The sequence below is a fragment of the Lepidochelys olivacea genome (assembly GCF_965140295.1).
Source record: "Lepidochelys olivacea isolate rLepOli2 genome assembly, chromosome: 8".
In the NCBI taxonomy this organism is placed as follows: Eukaryota; Metazoa; Chordata; order Testudines; family Cheloniidae; genus Lepidochelys; species Lepidochelys olivacea.
The window spans coordinates 93,101,693-93,120,594 of NC_140418.1; the positions used below are offsets into that span (position 1 = coordinate 93,101,693).

The window sequence follows — 18,902 nt, forward strand, 5'->3', positions numbered from 1 at the left end:
GTAGGGGATGGGACCCTGCTGGCCGAGAGCCGGCACACAGCAGGGTCTGCACTGACGGACCAGCCTGGGGAGTGACCGGCCCCGTGCACTGCATGTTCGCCCTATCACCAGCCTTGCACACCCACCCCCATTGTTGGCCACCAGGCCTCCACCCCACTCTCCGCTGGTGGCTCAGCAGGACCTGCCAGTACTGATGTGGGAAAGACACAAAATATGGGAAAATTTGCCTGTTTTTAAGAAAAAGTCAGGACACCTGCAGGAGGGATTAAATATGGAACTGTCCCTTTAAAAATGGGACATCTGGTCACCCTAAATTTGGTTGAACAATTTGCAGCCTACAGGTTGTTTGCAAACTTTTCCACTTTAACTACTCACTATTTATTATTTGTATCGTGTAAGTGGCTACCTAAGTCACCTGGTACCATTTCTGCTGTGACTGGATGACAAACTTAAAGAAGAAAAAACGAATAATGTACATAGCAAAGCACAGTGAATACTTTTGTTTCCATGCAGGTAAACATAAAATGAGCAACAGATCCCCACACATTCAAACAACCAAAAGGCTGTTTTCACCAATGAACTTAGATACAAAATAAAGGCTGCAAACCAGCAACGCACTTGTGCACATGCTTTAACTTTAAGCATGTGCTTCAATGCTTTGTTGGATAAGGTTTGAAAGAGAGGCATGAACATACTCAAACTGAACAGCAAGTCTAAACTAGGTTGACTGCCTTGTTTTTACATCAATTCTGGATGCTAGTGAGCACACTTTTATCTCAGTTTGTTGCCCATAAGACTGTTACCCACATCACAAACATACCAAGTAATTTGGTATAACTGTGTTCTTTGCTCAGGAAAGTCCCAAGAATGAAAGTCAAGGTGCTGCTGGCCAGGTTTGAGGTAGATGGGGCAGAATAACAAACTGATGTTGTTACCCCGCGCGTTGGACTGGATCCCCCTGCCCCCATGAGAAAACCCACAGAAGGGGACTAAACCCTTTACAGATCCCTTTGCTGAGTTCCTCCCACATAAGTCTGCCTAGTTCTTGCTTCCGCCTCCTCTTGGAGCACAGCTCCATTGACCATAGTTTGCATGGTCTCAGGAAGGGGCCAGGGTGCGATGCCACAGAGTTGCCTGACCCTCCCACTTTTCCATACGAGAGACCCAAGTATGGTCGAGATCCTCGGCATGTGGATTTAGGAGTGCAATCTGGCCCTGTGAATGGCTCTAACCTGGTCCACAACTACCTTATTTCATGAGCACCTAATTTACCCTAAAAACTAAAAAGGAAGAACTTCATCAAGGAATGGGGTCACATTATCTGACATCAAAATGTTGAACTTGTAAAAAGACTGGGGAAAAGGCACCAAAATGGAAATAAGAAGACTGGGGAGGTGGGTGGAGTTAAAAATAATAAAATCTCCCAAGAGCACATCATATATTCATAGTTCTTGAATCATTAAAGTTCTGCATGACAGCTGCCACCAGCACTGGAATGGCAAACTACCTCATTTTTAAGCAGGAGTCAAAGTGGTTAAGCCCTAGGACAAATAACTTGAAAATCAGGCATAAGTCTGATCTCAGAAAGTTTAAAGGAATGCAGACTGCCCAAAAACACAGCAGCTGTTTGTTTTTTCTGCTACCTTTCCAAGGTTCATGTCTGGAGTGAGGATAAACAGTTCTGAAAAAAAAAGTTATGTGGAGTTCAGACTTTAAGAAAATAAAACATCAGACTAGCATTTCTTACAGAGATATTTAAAAAAAAAACCTAAATTATTCAACTGTGTAAAATTTTTAGGTATGGCACTGAGGAACTGAGAGATGGATGGCTTAAGGCTTCGACATATTAAATACTTTCTGAATTAGTTTGCAATTTCAAAAGGTTGGCCCACTGAGGTTTCCTTGAGCAATATTCCTCCAAGAAGGATTTCAGATGTATTTAATAATGCGAAATTACACTACTGACAAGATAAAGAGCTGAAGATGATGCCTTACAGACCTGCTTACAGTAGTTTCTATCAATTTTGTGAATATTATATTCATAGGTTAATTTGTGTTGTGTCTACCTATGCTTTCACTTCTCCCTCTCTCTCTCGCCTCACCCCTCAACAATTCAGTATGAGTTAAACCAAATAAGCAAACTACTTCAGGTAGGAGAACAACAGGAAATTAACATCACTTGATAATGTTCTTCAAAGTTTGCTTTTTCATATGAAGAGCTTTACTTTGATCCACATTTACGGGGAAAAACCTTGAATAAAGAAAACATTTTAAAGAGGTATGAAGAGATCAGCTTTGCAAACCCTTACTTACTGTTGTCAGTGAGACTCTTGCATTGATTAAAGGTTGGCAGTATTGGGGCCTATGCTATTACAGATGGCTCAGAAATAACACTGCACTTCAAGACTCTCTGTGAATTTCTAGGCCTGGATAGATCAACTGTCCCAGCATTCAAAAGAAAGAGTTCCCTGTCGAACTTAGTGTGGAAAGCACCACAAGAACAGTGGCCTGAACTAAGTGGATTCTTATCTAGAGAGGTTTACAGTTGTACCCAAATCTGCTGTTATCAGTTCAGTATGTAAAGTGGAGAATGATAAAGAACACCACTGTGCCTTTAAGGCCCAGTCCTGTGCTGAGGATATGGTGTATAAACACACCCCAGTAAGACCCCAGAAAGGCATCATATTTTAAAGAGGGCATAGCAGCTACTCCATTCTGCACCCTGCCAGTGTTGCTCTGTCCTGTGTGTGTGCTTACAGGGATGTCAGGTGGAAGGGTGGTCACTAGCATGCCCATGCCCCCATCACACCCTTCCTTGCCCACTGTGGAGAGGCTAGTACTGGCAGAATGAGGCCAGTGCTGACAGAATCCCTACCCTGGTGCAATCCTTGTGTTGAGGACAGTGCAAAGACCACAATATGCCCAATCTCTCCAGGGGGACTCCTGCCACCTTACAAAGACAGGAAATGCTCACACCAAGTTTTTCGTTAAAGTAAGATCATATCACAGTGTTGCTTTCCCAAGAATCACTCACTAAATTAATTAAATACTAGCAACCAGAGACAAATCAACTTCAAAAAGCCAGAGTTCAAGTTCAGGTTTATATAAAGGAACACAAAGTTTGGAATCTCAACCAATTACTTGTTCCTGCAAGAGTGGGATGGAAGTCACATGAGAACAGGCTCCCTCTCATGAGATTTCTGCTACTTCCTCACCCTTCTCATCACTTTTCATGTGGCATTACAGTAGTACTTCTTACAGACCCAGCCTCAACCTGTAAAAGCAGAAAGTACACTGTGAAAGTGAAAATATGATGAGAAAAAAAAGTTCTCAATTTTTTCAAACCTCTAAAGAAGTTCAGATCAGCTCTGGTTAAAGTTTTGAGAGAAGGCTGGAGTTAGTTCTTGCTTCATCTGAATATGTTCACCCATTCCTTCTATAAAACCTATTTCCTGATGATAAGTATGTGTGACTTTGTACAGTGACTGGGCTATGGTCAAAGCTGAAGTCAGAGCTGGAGTCACAGACCAGATGCCAGAGCCCAGGGTCAGAGCTGAAGTTAGAGATCAGGAATTGGAGCCAAGAGTCAGAACAGGCTGGGGCCAAGACAGGCTGGGAACAAGCAGGCATAGGAGTTATCACAGCCACTGAACTGCTGCTGGCCTTAAGAGCGGATCAGCTGACTCCTTCCACCAATCAGGCAGCCTTCCACAGGCCAGCTGTGCTTGCTAGGTTGCCCAGAGACTAGCTCTGCTGCAGGCCCTCCTCTCTGACACCTTTACACCATGCAGAAGCGCCCCAAAAGCCCCATCTTGGGGAGGGCTCCTCAGCCACAGGCAACGCGTACACGGCTGTAAGGCTGCCTCCCCCGGACACCATCACAGACAGGGACATAGCGGGCATGGCAGAGATAAGAGGGGTATGTCAGGGGCAGAGCCACAGCATGCAGCACCACAGAGATTCCAAGCAACTCTGCAGCCTGTAGGCAGCCTGGGGTCTCGTGCCCTCCCCTTCAGGGGCAAAGGGTGGCTTTAAAGCCTCAGAGACACAGCACGGAAACTCACCCCTTATCTTTAACAGGAAACTAAAACCCACGGTGATAAGCTGAGCCTTTGAACATCTCGCACCCAGCAGAATGTAGTTCCTTGGGTAGACAGTGCATGTGACACTAATGAACACAACTTTTATTCTTTCCTGCCTTGCCCTCCTGCCTTCACCATTCCTTCGGGGCTGACTTAAGAGAAGCAGATGGACCTTACGGTTAAAACGTAATTGCATGCAGCAGATAATAAAAAATAAACACTCTCGGAACTTCTTTGATTCCACAAGCGCAAATAAACTTCACCTGCTAGAAAATGAATTACAGCCTTTCATCTAACGAGCAGCTTAATGGGATGGCATAGGAATAAAGGAGGAAAAAAGCCAATCCTCAATGACTTCACAGAACACATTATATACTTATATAATGCTGGTCTCACTATCTAGGAGCATCAATTTGCAACATACAGTAAAAGCGTACAGAATCATAATGTAAGTAGAGGCTACAGTCAGGCACTTACATCAAATCAATAACCATATTTTACTTAGACTTCAGGTGGCAGATGGTCTATCACAATCAAAAAATGACAGAACATATAAGTTGAAATGTCTATGTTCGTTAGATGCATTCTTGAAAGCATTGTGCCCTTGATCTATGATGACTTTTACAGGCAGGTGACAGGTCAACCATAAAAATATGTTATTTTAAAGGTCACAGCACTGGCAAAACTGCTATCACGATTGTGGGCAAGGAGGAATCTGCCTTTGAAGTTTGAGCTGTTAAGATACTTACTCGTTAAGAGGCTCCTGTATGGACAACGTGAATGCAAAAATAAATAAGCAAAAAAGTAATGCAACTTTAAAGGAATAGCATAAGTTAACCCCTACATTCTCAATGTAGTCAAAGGTATGATCAGCATTTCCAGTGAAAGTTACTAAAATTAACAGATTTGGACAGCTAGCCACTGAAAATAACACAAAGCATTTTTTCTCCTGCATCCTATGTGACAGGGTCGGGCCAGATGGCTATAGGAGAGTAATAGAAGGCAGATATATTAGCCCCAGGCTAAGTAGGTCCCTTTTCCCTGGGTAAGATAACAGGGAAGGTTCCAGAACAATCAGAAACCTTCTCGAGACAATTAAGACAGGCTGATTAGAACACCTGCAGCCAATCGAGAAGCTGCTAGAATCAAGTAAGGCAGGCTAATCAGGGCACCTGGGTTTTAAAAAGGAGCTCACTTCAGTTTGTGGTGTGCGTGTGAGGAGCTGGGAGCAAGAGGCGCTAGGAGCTGAGAGTGAGAACGCAGACTGTTGGAGGACTGTTCAAGTTGCAGTGGGGGAGGTTTAGATTGGATATTAGGAAAAACTTTTTCACTAAGAGGGTGGTGAAACACTGGAATGCGTTACCTAGGGAGGTGGTAGAATCTCCTTCCTTAGAAGTTTTTAAGGTCAGGCTTGACAAAGCCCTGGCTGGGATGATTTAACTGGGAATTGGTCCTGCTTTGAGCAGGGGGTTGGACTAGATGACCTTCTGGGGTCCCTTCCAACCCTGATATTCTATGATTCTATGAGGACTGAGGTGTACAAGCATTATCAGACACCAGGAGGAAGGTCCTATGTGAGGATAAAGAAGGTGTTGGGAGGAGGCCATGGGGAAGTAGCCCAGGGAGTTGTAGCTGTCACACAGCTGTTCCAGGAGGCACTCTAGACAGCTGCATTCCACAGAGCCCTGGGCTGGAACCCGGAGTAGAGGGCGGGCCCGGGTTCCCCCCAAATCCTCCCAACTCCTGGTCAGATACAGGAGGAGTCGACTGTGAATTCAGAAAAACGGCCAAGCTGAGGGCTGCCATGAAGCTCCAAGGTGAGCAAATCCGCCAATAAGCACAAGACCCACCAAGGTAGAGCAGGAACTTTGTCACACATAGGACAAGACTATTATTACAACCACGCCATGTTACAATAAAAAAAAAAAAGGATGGAAAATTTGTAGTGAAAGCATCCGTTTGGGAGTCAGGAGGACTAGGCCAGAATCCAGGCTCTGACACAGCTTTGCTTCATGAAGTAGGACAAGCCACATAGGCTGGGATTTTCAAAAATACCTACCCGAGCTAGGTATCCAATTCCCACTGGAAGTCAATGAGACTTAGATGCCCAACTCCTTTAGGCACTTTTGAAAATCTTACCCTTAAAACACTGTGCCTTGGTTTACCCACAAGTACTCCTTTCCTTTTTGTAAAATCAGGGTAATTCCTCTGTACTCAGACAGATATTTTAAGGCCTCATTCACTGAGACTTCCTCATATGCAAAGTACTATATAGAAGGGCACAGTTTAAAAACAACAACAACAAAAGGAATCTCCCACTTTTCGATTTATTTGGAACTTGTGGCCATGTGGTAATTAATGTAAGCATGCTGTAATCCTTTAAGCATTGTGTCCAAGCACACACACATGAATATTTTTATTTAGATCGATTGATCGATAGATAGATATTCATACACACACACAAATTGCATACTTTACAGTATCTTTTTGTTTTATTGATGGGAACTCTTTTGGCATGTGGATTATCATACTTAGAAACCTGTGTTTAGGAGTTTACTGAGTATTTGCATTATATACATATACATACAATAAACGTACTATTATTGCTGAAAAGGCCCTAAGAGAAATATAAACAAAGTTGCTTTCTATTCTATTTTAAATCTAGACAAGAACAGCTGCCATAACACCAGTTACTTGTGCTCTTGTTGAATGGAGAGGAGACCTCATAAATGGAGATGGGCTTGTGCAGATTACCCACCCACAGTATTTTACACATACAGGAGTTCAGAGAAGATGCCATGGAAATGTGATGACCAAGGGCTTTGTACAGTGCCTAGGACAGCGAGCATGTGAGCCCCGATGGAGTTCAGGTGATACTGCAATAGAAATCAGTAACAGATATAATAGCTATGCGATCTCCGCACCCTGCCCCATGTCCTAAAGGAGCCATGGTGCCGGGGAGAGCGCTGCGAAAACACAATCCCTTGACTGGGTTGGGTTGCCATTCCCTGCCAGTTCCCAGGATCTGTGGGGTTTGGCAACCACCCACCCCTTCAAGTTCCTTAATAGAACCCCAATCCCACTCCCACTGGTTAGAAACTCAGTAAAGTGAATATCAGAGTTTCCTGATCACCCTTCTGCAGATACTAAGAGAAAGGGGTTATTATCTGAACCTTAATAGAGAAGCTAGTAATTAAGATTTTCATATATATGAATATATATTGCTCCAGCACATGATAAACAAGGAAAGGGTTGTTTAAATACAGGCTCCTTTTCCTTGAAGGAAAACTATCTTCTACTCACCCGAAATAAATGCAAATGACAATTATGGGAAAACGAAAGGTATAGAATAATTTTCTGTGGTGCAGTAATTTGTTTCTTCAGATCTTTCCTATGATGTAGGAGGTTGCATTTCGAACATGAAGGAATACAATGATTAACAAGAAGTGAATACATGAATTCTGATAGAAAGTGCTTAGGAACTTCTTACCCATCATTATAAAGAAAGAACGAACCACTATCACACTGGGCGAGATCAGAGCTTAACAGCCAACAGAACACACATTCAATCCCTGAGATCATTTTCCTGAAATAGAAAACTACATATGTTTCTCAAATTTCACATCAAGCCACTGCACAGCCCAAACTGCAGTGAACAGCCGAGCCAAGCCTGCCTTCGGGCTTGTGGGAGTAAGCACCAGAAAACAAGATGATTCTTTCACATCACCACATTCCTCATTTGCTATCTAAACTTACAAACACCCCTGTTGAACAGAATTTGTAGCAGGGTTGCTTATCAAGCAGTCTTTACTTTGTCAAATTAAGACACATTGCCTCGGATTAGTGAGACTCCTTGAGTTCAAAATGACTTCATGCTTGGCTCAGAGTTCAATGTCTCTGTGGCAAGCTGCCAGTTAATACATCTACTACAGCTCCTGCCCCCACTCCTTTTCTATACTGACCTAGCTGACTTTTTCCTAAAGGCAAACAAGCACAATACAAAATTAAGGACCTGGCTCTGTCCCTGTTAATTAAGAGCCCAAACACCTTTTTAAAAAAATCTTTATAGAAGTAACCATTTACATAAGGTGTGAATGTAAACCCTTGAACCATATTGAAGGAGTGTATTTAAAGGTGTTAAAAACTTGGAATGCAATTTCATTCCACTGTACAGCTATAGCTAGACATTACTAAGGCCCTACTAAGAGGAAAGATCTGAAGATCATTTGGAAAACACATCGGTTTATCTTGCTAATGTTTTGTAAAGGACATTTGTACAATAACAATAGCTAGCATTTTCTATTTGCCTGTATGCTTCCTAGCAAACATTCGCAATACATGATAACAATTTTTATAACCAAGACACAAAACAAAACTCCAGCAAACTACTTAGTAACTGAAGACCCATAGGACACAATCTTTTAAAGAGACATGTCAACTTGAAATCTAGTCAATTTCTAAAAATGAGTTAAGTCATGTCCTGTACTGCACCTGTCCTTGAGGCCCCTGCCTATGTTTGTGTGTATACAATATTTTCCTATTTTAAAGCATGTTTCTCTCCCCTCTTGCTGTGCATACAAAAAGAAGTGGAAAGTAACTGCCTATAAAAGCAGAAAACAGTGAAACTGGTTATATACAAATTGGTATCAAATGCACAAAGTAAACAAGCTGAATAACTAGTATTAACTATTCCTCTTTCATTTCTTTCAGTTATAGACATCTTAGATGCTAGTTGTAATAGTAATAGGTGCAAACTTTCAGACACAGTATGATTTTTAAGTTGACAGTTTCCCTTTAAAGTTTTGGTTCTTTCTTCAAACAGCCATAATACTGGCATAGAAAGAAACAGGAATAAAATGAACTTAAAATAAACTTTTTAAAAGATGGGGGGGGGAGTGTGGAACATGGAGAGAGAGACAAAACCTCTTTGCAGGGAGGTCTCAATTCTGCTCCCCCTGAAACCAATGACAAAAATCTCAAATGATGTTGAAGGTAACTGGATTGTGACCATAAAACAGACATTCACTGCTAGGGTAGTAAGTGCCTTGAAATACAAAAGGTCGATACCTTTAGAACTAACACTACTCAAGTAACTGGAGTCTTGTTACTTTATGTCTAATTTTCTTATTTTAAAATAGAATTTTCTGATCCAGTTTGCCAGTAAAACAGATTTTGGTTAATACTAATGAGACATTGTGGTGATTATTTTGACCAATCAGGAGAGGGGACTACATTATTTCAGAAATACAAAAGAAGCAAAGAATTACAGGGATGCATCCAATTCACTAACTCATCCAAAACTACTGCGAAAGACTTCTTGAATATGGACAGGCCAAGGACAGAATGGACATGAAGACTGAGCTCCCCTCCCAATACTACTAATAATAAAAAATAATAATAGCTAGGTATTATACATGCTTTTCGTCAACAGATCACAATGCTCTTTAAAAAGGAGGTCAATGTCATTATCCTGGTTACACATATGGGAAAACTGAGGCACAGAGAAGGGAAGTATCTTGCCCGAACTCACCCAGCAGCCTAGTAGCAGAGCTGGGAGTAAAAACAGAGATCTCCCGAGTCCCAGTCTATCCACCAGTCCACACTGCTTCCACTAGGCCACACAACAGATGCACAATTCCAGTAGGTCACACTACAAGCACAGTTATATAATGGACACAATTATCTCACACACTGCCACAAAAAAAAACAAATTAAAAAATGGAGGGCTCATGAAAAGAAAAAGAAATGCCAGCTTCCCCACAAAACAGGAGTCATCAAAATCCCTCTCCTCAATAATGAGGGCACTCCCACTCTTTCAGGCATGATACTTTTCTACCTTAGGTCCTTACCATATGAAACATGTCACTGTTTCCACACTGGTGAACGGAGCAACTGAGCTAGTCTCAGATGACCACGTTCTGAATTCACTAAAAGCATGGAGAACTGGGACAATCACGAAAGGGAGTGCGTCTCTCTCTTGGCTTAGAAAAGGTTCAGTCAGAGGGCAGTACACGGTCAGCTCTGGCACAGGAAGTTCACAGACACTTTGTCCGTCCTGCTTAAGAAATTAAAATATCATCCCTTGTTCCCTAAGATAAATTCCCCTTTTCCCCAAATGGTCTGTGTTTGAAGTCTTAGGTTTTATTTTATAACCAGAACCCCAAACCCCAGCACAATGCAGGATATTGCCTCTGCCACATGGGCCACAATGCTAATTAGTGCAGCCTTGTAAAAGATGCCCAGGCTCTTTTCTTTTCAGAGAGAAGCCTGATTTTTAGACCAGGCATCTTTTGAAGTTGGCACAGAATGTAAACAAGGAGAAGCCAAACACCGGAATCCCAGCCAAGGAGCATTCATTAGTCATCATGGGAGTGCTGGGAAGGAGGGGGAGAGCAGTTGACCACAAGTCTCTGAACTGATCCAGTTACTGCATCTTATTAAACCCCTTAAAAAGGCACACAGTCCTCTCAGAGAATCATTTCACTTTCACCTGTTCCTTCTAATAAATTCTCTAACAAGCACCAGTTTCCCTCCACAAACACTCTCTCAAGTTTTCAGCACTGAACTATCTACCTACCTACATGTGGTACTCAGTATTGCCCCCCACTAACTTGCCTGGAACGGATTTATATCCTCACAACATCTCTGTGAGGCAGGGAAGTGCAATTATTCCCATTTTACAGGGGAGGAACTGAGGCGCAGAGACTAAGTGACTTGCCCAAGGTCACATGACAAGACTGTGGCAGAGCAGGGGCTTGAACCCAGCTCTTAAAAGTCACTGACTAGTACCATAACCACTGAATCATCCACTCTCCTTTTTACTAATAGCTTCCATTGTTCCAAATAAATGAGGGGACAGATGCTGCATTCTGTTACACTGGTGCACATCAGAATTAACTCCAGTGAATCCAAAGGAGTTATTTTGGAGTTAATGCTGTGTAACAGAGCAGAATCTGACCCTAATGTTGTGCAAATGTTATAAAAAGGCCAGATCCTCAGCTGGTGTAAACTGGCAACTATTCCAATTTACACCAGATGAGGAACTGAACTCAGGTGTTCAATAGCATGATCATAAGAAAAAGAAAATCTCTCTCCTTTCAGTCTGGTCTGTTTACAGGAATTTCTGGGTTTTTTAATATATTATATACATAGTAAATCTAATATTAGTTAACCATGTCTCACCAATGTTTCTTAAAGACCATAAACATCTGCCTTTGGGTCTGTGTAATGTAGACAAAGCCCATAAATGTATGTATCAGCTTCTTATAGAAATTATTTTATTTGGGCCAGGTTTGGACACTGAGATCCCTGTAAGGAAGCCATCCGCAGATAATCTCTCATACCCCACACAGAAGGAGAAGTATCAACTGCCTGCATGGCAACATCTTCTCTTCCAGAGACTCCAAGGGGCCAGAAGATAGAGAGTAATTAAGCAGGGTATCTCTACAGGACTTTTTTTTTCCTTTTTTTTAAAGGCTGATCAAATTTCATGTAAATCATTTTCTTTGAGTGAACCATGCAGACTTTCAAATGGGATCTGAACCTTAGGTCTGTTCATCCCATTCTAGACTTCTCAAGTTCTTATTTTTATTTTCCCAGGATTTCTACCTTCCTATGTACAGTAGGTAACAGTATTCTTTCTTTTACAAGCACACCCAGTGCCATGTTCAACATACTCCACCTCTGTTATGGATCAATTGACATTCTTAACTATGATTCCAAATCCTGTTCCACAGTTTTAATTTTTTTTAATGGTTCATCTTAATCCAAATAAACCCACTGGAGCCTCTACCTTTCCAATGAGTGAACTGCTTGTAATCAGAGATGTCCCCGAAGCAAAATCCTAGATCAGAACACTCCTGATGTGAAAATTTGGATGTGGATCTGACTTTGCAGCCCAGCCCCATTCTTGTTTGTTTTGCAGTCCTTAACGAGATTTCAGAAGCATGCAGAAGAGGGGTGTATTTCTGACAAGAGTTCTCCATCCATAATACAGTCACCTGTAGCTGGACCAATTGTGCCTGGAAGATTATTTTTAAGCTACCTTTACTCAAAACACCATATAAAGAAAAAAGTTAGAGGTAATAGGTGGAGGAGGGTGGTGAGTCACACTCACCATGAGTAAAAGTGCTGAGCCTTTGAAGAGCATTACTAACACATCTGAGAAAAACAACTCTCTCCTCCTCTCCTCTTCTCCCTCTCCCCCCCCCCCCCCATAGCTTTGTTGAAACAAGCCAGGTGAAAATCTAAATGTCAAGACTGGTGCCCATCCTTTCTATATTAAAAAAGTATCCATACAATTTTTTAAGGTAGAACCCAGCTGGGCAAACACATCAATCCTAAGAAAAGCAGTACTGCATATCATTTAGAACAAAGGCCTTATTTTTCATTGTTCCTAAGTAGGAATCTTAGAAATGAATACATTTTTGTATAAGGAAGATCTCAGACAATAATCCTCTGTGAACAGCTGGAGTTTACTAGAAACCTCTAAAAATACAGCAATTTTGAACTAGTTCTATGCAGCTACTGGATGCATGGTGTCTATCATCAAGACAACTAGTGACAAACGGTAGTTGTTCGAATCTCAGAATATGTTTGAGCTGCCTGCCTTCAGGTATGAAGCATATAAGGACATTTCTGTGGTTTTTATGTAAATCCATAGTACAACTCGTAGATATGCAGTGAGGGGGTTCAAGCCATTAAGGATACTCAAAGGCCAAAGATATACAAATTTAAGCTTACAAACACAATAAGAACTGTTTAAGTACACAGTTCCCTGATCCTGCAAAGATTTATACATGTGATTAACTCTTACCGAGTAGTCCCATGGAAGCCAAAGGGGCTACTCACAGTATGTAACGTACTTGTGAAAGTCTTTGAAGAATCAGGGCCTCAGACCTGTACAAATGCTCCTGCTTCCTGATCAATGGGGTGCATAGAAATGGAAACATTTTGCAACAAAAATCCCTTCAGGATCACAGTTACTCTACCAAGGTATCCATCAGCAAAAACTTACAAGATTCCTTCTTTATTGCGACTGAGTTCTGCCACTTTTACTCACGCTGACTAGTACTGTGCCTCACTCTTAGTAGTCCCACTGAGAAAGGGTGCAAGAATCTGGCCCTTGATTTGTTCACACTTGCACAGCACTTTGAACATATGAAGTACACAGTCTATTTGGAGTATACACCAGTATTCTACAGTATCTTTCATAACAATTGGTGAGATTCTGTGCTGGGCCTTTAAGAGGCCTAGCCCAGAATTCACAACCCAGCAGAAGATGGGGCCAAGATGGCATTAAGCCACCTCTGTGCCCTCCCAAGTCTGTAGCAGAACCGAGTATAACTCAGACAACCCTGGAGCTCCAGCTAACTTATGGCAGCCTGTCGCCAGCTGATTAGGGACAGCATCATTGCTGAGAAACTCCCTAGCATTACCTCTGACATAACATTCCCACTCAAGCCCTGTCCCTAGCATGCCTTTTATGACCAGGTTTATAAATGGAACCTTGATGACAACCTGATGTTGTCCTCTTTAATTCTTGCACCTGGAGAATTCTCTTATCTGGAGCTGGGGGGTTTAGACTCCTTTTCTGCCTCATCCAGCCTCTTTACCTTGTGCACAAGGGCTGGAGAGGAGGCTGCAAATTTCACGCACTAAGCTTTCATTGGCATTACTATAGTGCTTGGACCATTGTAGTAGAACATTGTGGTTTATTTATAAGATCTCTCTACCCTTGCATTATTGTTATTTGTATTGCAGTCATGTCTAGGGGGCCCAGTAAGCGATTGGAAGCCCATTGTGCTAGACACTGATCACAGAAAGACTGTCCCAGCTACAAAGAACTCTCAATTTCTTATCCAACAAAAGACAACAGCCAGATGTAACAAAGAGATGGGAGAGCACCAGGTAACAGTAAGAGGACTATGGTTAGTGTAGTAAGCAGTGATCACAGCAAACCACCAGCCTACCTACAGTCTAGTGTTTTGTGGAAAATCACAGCAGAGGTGAGTTTTAAGGAGTGATTTGAAGGAAGACACAATAAGAGGCTTTCACACATAAGGGCAGCTTTGTCATCTTGTTATCCTGGTTTCCATCAGTCCTCCTCACTACTGCAGCAGCAGTTATTACCAAACACTTGGATCCATCAGGTATTACAAGCGGGATGGCTGCAGACACAGTGTAACCTTTACAATTTAATCGGATCATTTGTTTCCCCAAGAGACTTAAGGATTAGTCAGCATGACAGTGAAGTTTTCCTTTTAAGTCTGGTGGAAGACTGTGCTGTTCTTTCCAATCTGCTCTCCCAAGCTGCAGAAGGCTGGAGGTTAAGCGATCGCATTACAAAAAAGAAAGAAAAAAACGGGGGGGGCTGTGACAGAAATATTTTCTTTAAAAACTTTCTGCCAACACTATCTGAGAAGAAGGTGAGTGGCCCAACTCTTGTATCCCCTAAACTAGCGACATGACTGTCATTAAGAGATATGACCGCTGGCTCAACATACTAAATGTCGGTGACTTGATCCTCCTACTTTCAAAACTGTGAGTCTGTATCCTAGTGGGGTCAGGTTAAGATTGAATTACAGCACAAGCAGCTAGTTTCTGGGTCTGAATGTGCCAGACAGGGAGGACTGTTGCTCCTCAGAGGAAGAGAACATTTAAAAAAAAAAAAAAAAAAAAAAGAGGATCTCTTTTAGACAGAGTGTGGCTGCCAACACTGAAAGTGGGAGGGAGTAACTTGATGCATCACTGCTATGGATTTCTCTCCTCTAACAAGGTAAAAAATGGCTTTTTTAACACACTCCCATTTGAAACCATCTCCCTCCTTTAACAATGATCTGGAAATGCTGTGTTTCAAGAATTTCCCTGTGTTAGAGTTATACACAATGTTCAGATAATACACGGAGTGCACGCTCTTTAGCTTCCCAAGTCTTTACCACACTAAGAACATTTCACGTTTTATTCATGTATTATTTTGAAGTATTAACCATCTGGCCCCGTGGCCGCGTTGTAGAGCCCAGTGTGTCTGGAGAAAAGGGGGGTTGATTCCTACTCCGCTGCCTTACTCACCAGCTTCTCAGGGGGTAAAGTACTACAGAGAGTACTCATAGCCCAATAAAAAATAGCTCAAATCTATCCTCTCCAGCTTGCTAGATGGAATCACTGGAAGACTGCAAGGACTTCTAGCCAGATAAGGGGGTGGCAACAGGCACATATCCTCTGTGCACCCAGGAGCTCTAGGAGGAAGCCCGTCTCACAGTGCTGTCTATGGGGTGGTGGGTCCTGCCCTATGCCACACTCACTGACAGGGACGACCTTAGGGAGGGGCAGGAATGGTCACATGCCCCTCCCCAGATGCCTGAGGGGGGGAACATTCCAGAGGGGGGTGGGGAGTTACAGCTGTGCTCAGGTATGTGCCTCAGGTCAGGAGGAGAGTGCCTTGCCTGAGCTCTGCGGCTGCTTGCCCTGCCCTGGTGAGCTTCTTTCTTGCATGGAGGGGGCAAAATGGGAGGGCTCAGGGGAGGGAAGAAGGGAGGGAGCAGATAGGTAGGTGGGGCTGCTGGCGACACTGAGAATGATCGTGGGGGATCATGGGAGGATGGGGGGGCAGCATAGGCCAGGACTCTGCGGGGAGTGGCAGCAGCAAGGAAACAGCCATGCGGCCTGGATGGATGGGCAACTGGTATTTTTTAAAGACTGAAACAAAGGAAAGCACCGAGTACCTCTCTGGCTTGTAGGAAAAGAGTGGGGTATTGTCTGTGTATGTAGTGGTGGCAGCCCAGGGGTGAATGCTCGCTCACTCACTCCATTGCCCTCCCAGAATCCCAGTCAGAATTAAAACGCCCTGGATTTCCTCCATCACATGATGAATCCCTTAGGATTAATTATGGTAGGACCCCAATTCCCAGGGAATTTTCTGTTCATGACATCCTGCCTGCAGACAAGTGAATTTCACCTTGCTAAAGCCCCTACTATTGGGGTTGACAAGAGCAGCTCAAGGCCATAGGCCAGCTGAGTTCTCTGGGCTGGGGTGTAACTGCTTGAGCTCTCTGGTTGGATGCTCAAGTGGTTTGAACTGGGACTTTCTAACATGCCCAGTGCCCCTTCCTTGTTTCCTTGCCCCTCTTCTGAATGGGCAGGTCTAAACTGGGAAAATAGGTGGTGTTTAAAAACGTGTTTGCTAACATGCTTGAACTATCACATTTTTCAACACAACCTATTTCCGAGTCTAGACAGGGTGGGCCAATGTCATATCCCCACATTCCATTCTTCCCTCAGGTATAGGCTTTAAAGAGGGAAATTGCTCTATTGCAGGGGTTTTCAAACTGGGGGTCGGGACCCCTGAGGGGGTCGCGAGGTTATTACACGGGGGGGCCGCGAGATGTCAGCCTCCACCCCAAACGCTGCTTTGCCTCCAGCATTTATAATGGTGTTAAATATATTTAAAAGTGTTTTTAATTTATAAGGGGGGGTCGTACTCAGAGGCTTGGTATGTGAAAGGGGTCACCAGGACAAAAGTTTGAGAACCACTGCTCTATTGTATAGTAAGCAGGGCTGTGGGTATGTTTTCCAGCAATGTGTCTTTTGGTTTTCATTATTCCCCCTCTCTTGGAGCCTTGAGACAGAAGCAGTTACTGACTCTCGGGTCCTCTGAGAGCCACAAAACCCTCTCCTGGTTTTGCTGGGCCTGTGATTTGTAGCGAATGCAGGAAGAGCTGTACAGCATGCTTAGCTGATGGCCTCTTTTCACGCGATACCCTTAGCAGCACATTCCGAGGTGGCACCTCTTTTCATACGTAAAGTCTTTTGACTGAGGAAGTTTGGACAGGTCAGGTGGTGGGTTTGCATTAGCACTCAGGTTTCTGTAAGTCTACAGCGTGTGTGCCCTATTCCCAGGGTAGCATTGTGGTAGTCTTGCTAGGTAACAAGAGAGCCACTTCCAGCTCACATTGGAAATACAGAAAGTAGCACTGATGGCAACGGTTTCACTGCAAAGAGTTTCCAGAGAAAGGATAAGGACAAAGTGTCATTAGCTGCTCTCTCCCACAGATGCAAAGTACACAACAGGTATGCAGCGATCCTGAGCGTCACCTTACTGTACCCATCCCTTCATGGCTAAATGTTACATGGATCCATACTTCAATATTATTTCTATTACAATACGTGGATACCTAATAGGGGTTTATAAAGTTACAAGCTGTGAAAATACTGTATACACAGAGTGGGGTATTAGAAGGTATGCTGTATTGTATACATTGGTGGGTTGGAAGGTATGGCATACCGTGTAGAGTGGGGTATTGGAAAGTATGCTATACTGTGTTGCAGAGGTGGGCAAACTACGGCCACATCCGGCCCGCGGGACCCGGGGGGGGGAGGGAAAGGGGGCGGTTAGGGGCAGGGGGTCCCGGGAGGGGGCATTCAGGGGACAAGGAGCAGGGGGGTTGGATGGGTCAGGGGTTCTGAGGAGGGGCAGTTTGGACCCTTAGGATTCAAGCTCTTGACACTAGAACAGGTCTGACATGCTGTGGGGCGGCTGAGAGGGATACTTCAGACTACCAGCTCTTTGGGGCAGGGACAGTCTTTTTGTTGTGTGTTTGTGTAGCAAAATGGGGTCCTAGTCAATGACTGGAGCTCATGGGAGCTACCACATTACAAGTAACAACGATACTAAGTACTTTCTTACAAGAAATAACACTCTTTGCCAGGGGTTGGTTGGTTCGTTTGGTTTGTTTTAAAACAAACCCAGTACTAGTCCACTCATGGAAGCGAGATTCTTGACAACTGGTGGCTGTTCTTAAGTAAATGGATAGACAGAAAGTCTAACCTGAACGCAAAAGGGTTGGGGGCAAGGGAGACCTGTCCTATACTCCTGGGGAGGCTCAGGGTACATCGATGCTGCAAAAAAAAAAAAAAAAAAAAGACCGGGGGCAGTAAGTCTCAGAGCCTGGATCAACTGACTCGGGTTCGCACTATGGAGATAAAAATGTTCTGGCTTGGGCTGGAACCTGGGCTCAGACTCTTCCCCCAAACCGGGTTTCAGAGCCCAGAGTACAGCCTGAGTCAGAACATTTACACTGGTATTTTTGGCCCTATAGCACGAGCCCGAGTCAGTTAACCCAGGCTCCGAGACTCACTGTTGTGGGTCTTCTTTTGCAGTCTAGACATACCCTTAAACTATGCCGGGCCTGATTCTCCTCTTACACTAGTTTTACACAGTTATAACTCCACTGGAGATATTCTTGACATATACCACCCTGAAAGTAGAATCACGCCTTATGTATTTTTTAAATAGCTGGTACTGGTATCTTACTAAACTTTTAAAAGTATTTGTACATCTGCAGTGTAATTCTCTCATATTCCAGTCTCTTTAATCAGGATTTTAAATAATTTTCTCAAGGCAACACTATTAATCGCTCCCTAGGATACACCTAACACACACTGATATTTGACGTTAAAGTAATAAAATATGTGCTTTGCTGGGATGTTTTGAGGGAGTGATTTTATACCCATTGTTCATTTTTAACAAGATATATTAGATCTCACACAGACTGAAAAAAAATTTTTTTGTTTGGGGGTTTTGGGGTCAAAAACTGCAGCATTTTCATTTGTCAGTGAAAACAAATTTCAGTAGACTACAACTAGAAATAGGTAACGCAATCCTACTTATGTTCCAAAAATGGAGCACAAGATCAATTAACTGATGGTTGTAGCAACATACTGTATCTGAGAATTACAGCGCTCACAGGAACAATTGTGTTCAGGAATGTACACTGGAAGTAGGAGATAGGTTCAAGATGTTTTTGAATAGGCTAAATCACA

The 18,902-nt window shown here is 43.2% G+C and overlaps 1 protein-coding gene across 7 annotated transcripts in view; it reads right to left on the bottom strand.

Annotated features, from left to right (window-relative positions):
• Positions 1 to 18,902, bottom strand: part of FGGY (FGGY carbohydrate kinase domain containing) — a 191,600-nt gene that overhangs the window by 131,319 nt on the left and 41,379 nt on the right. The window lies entirely within an intron of this gene.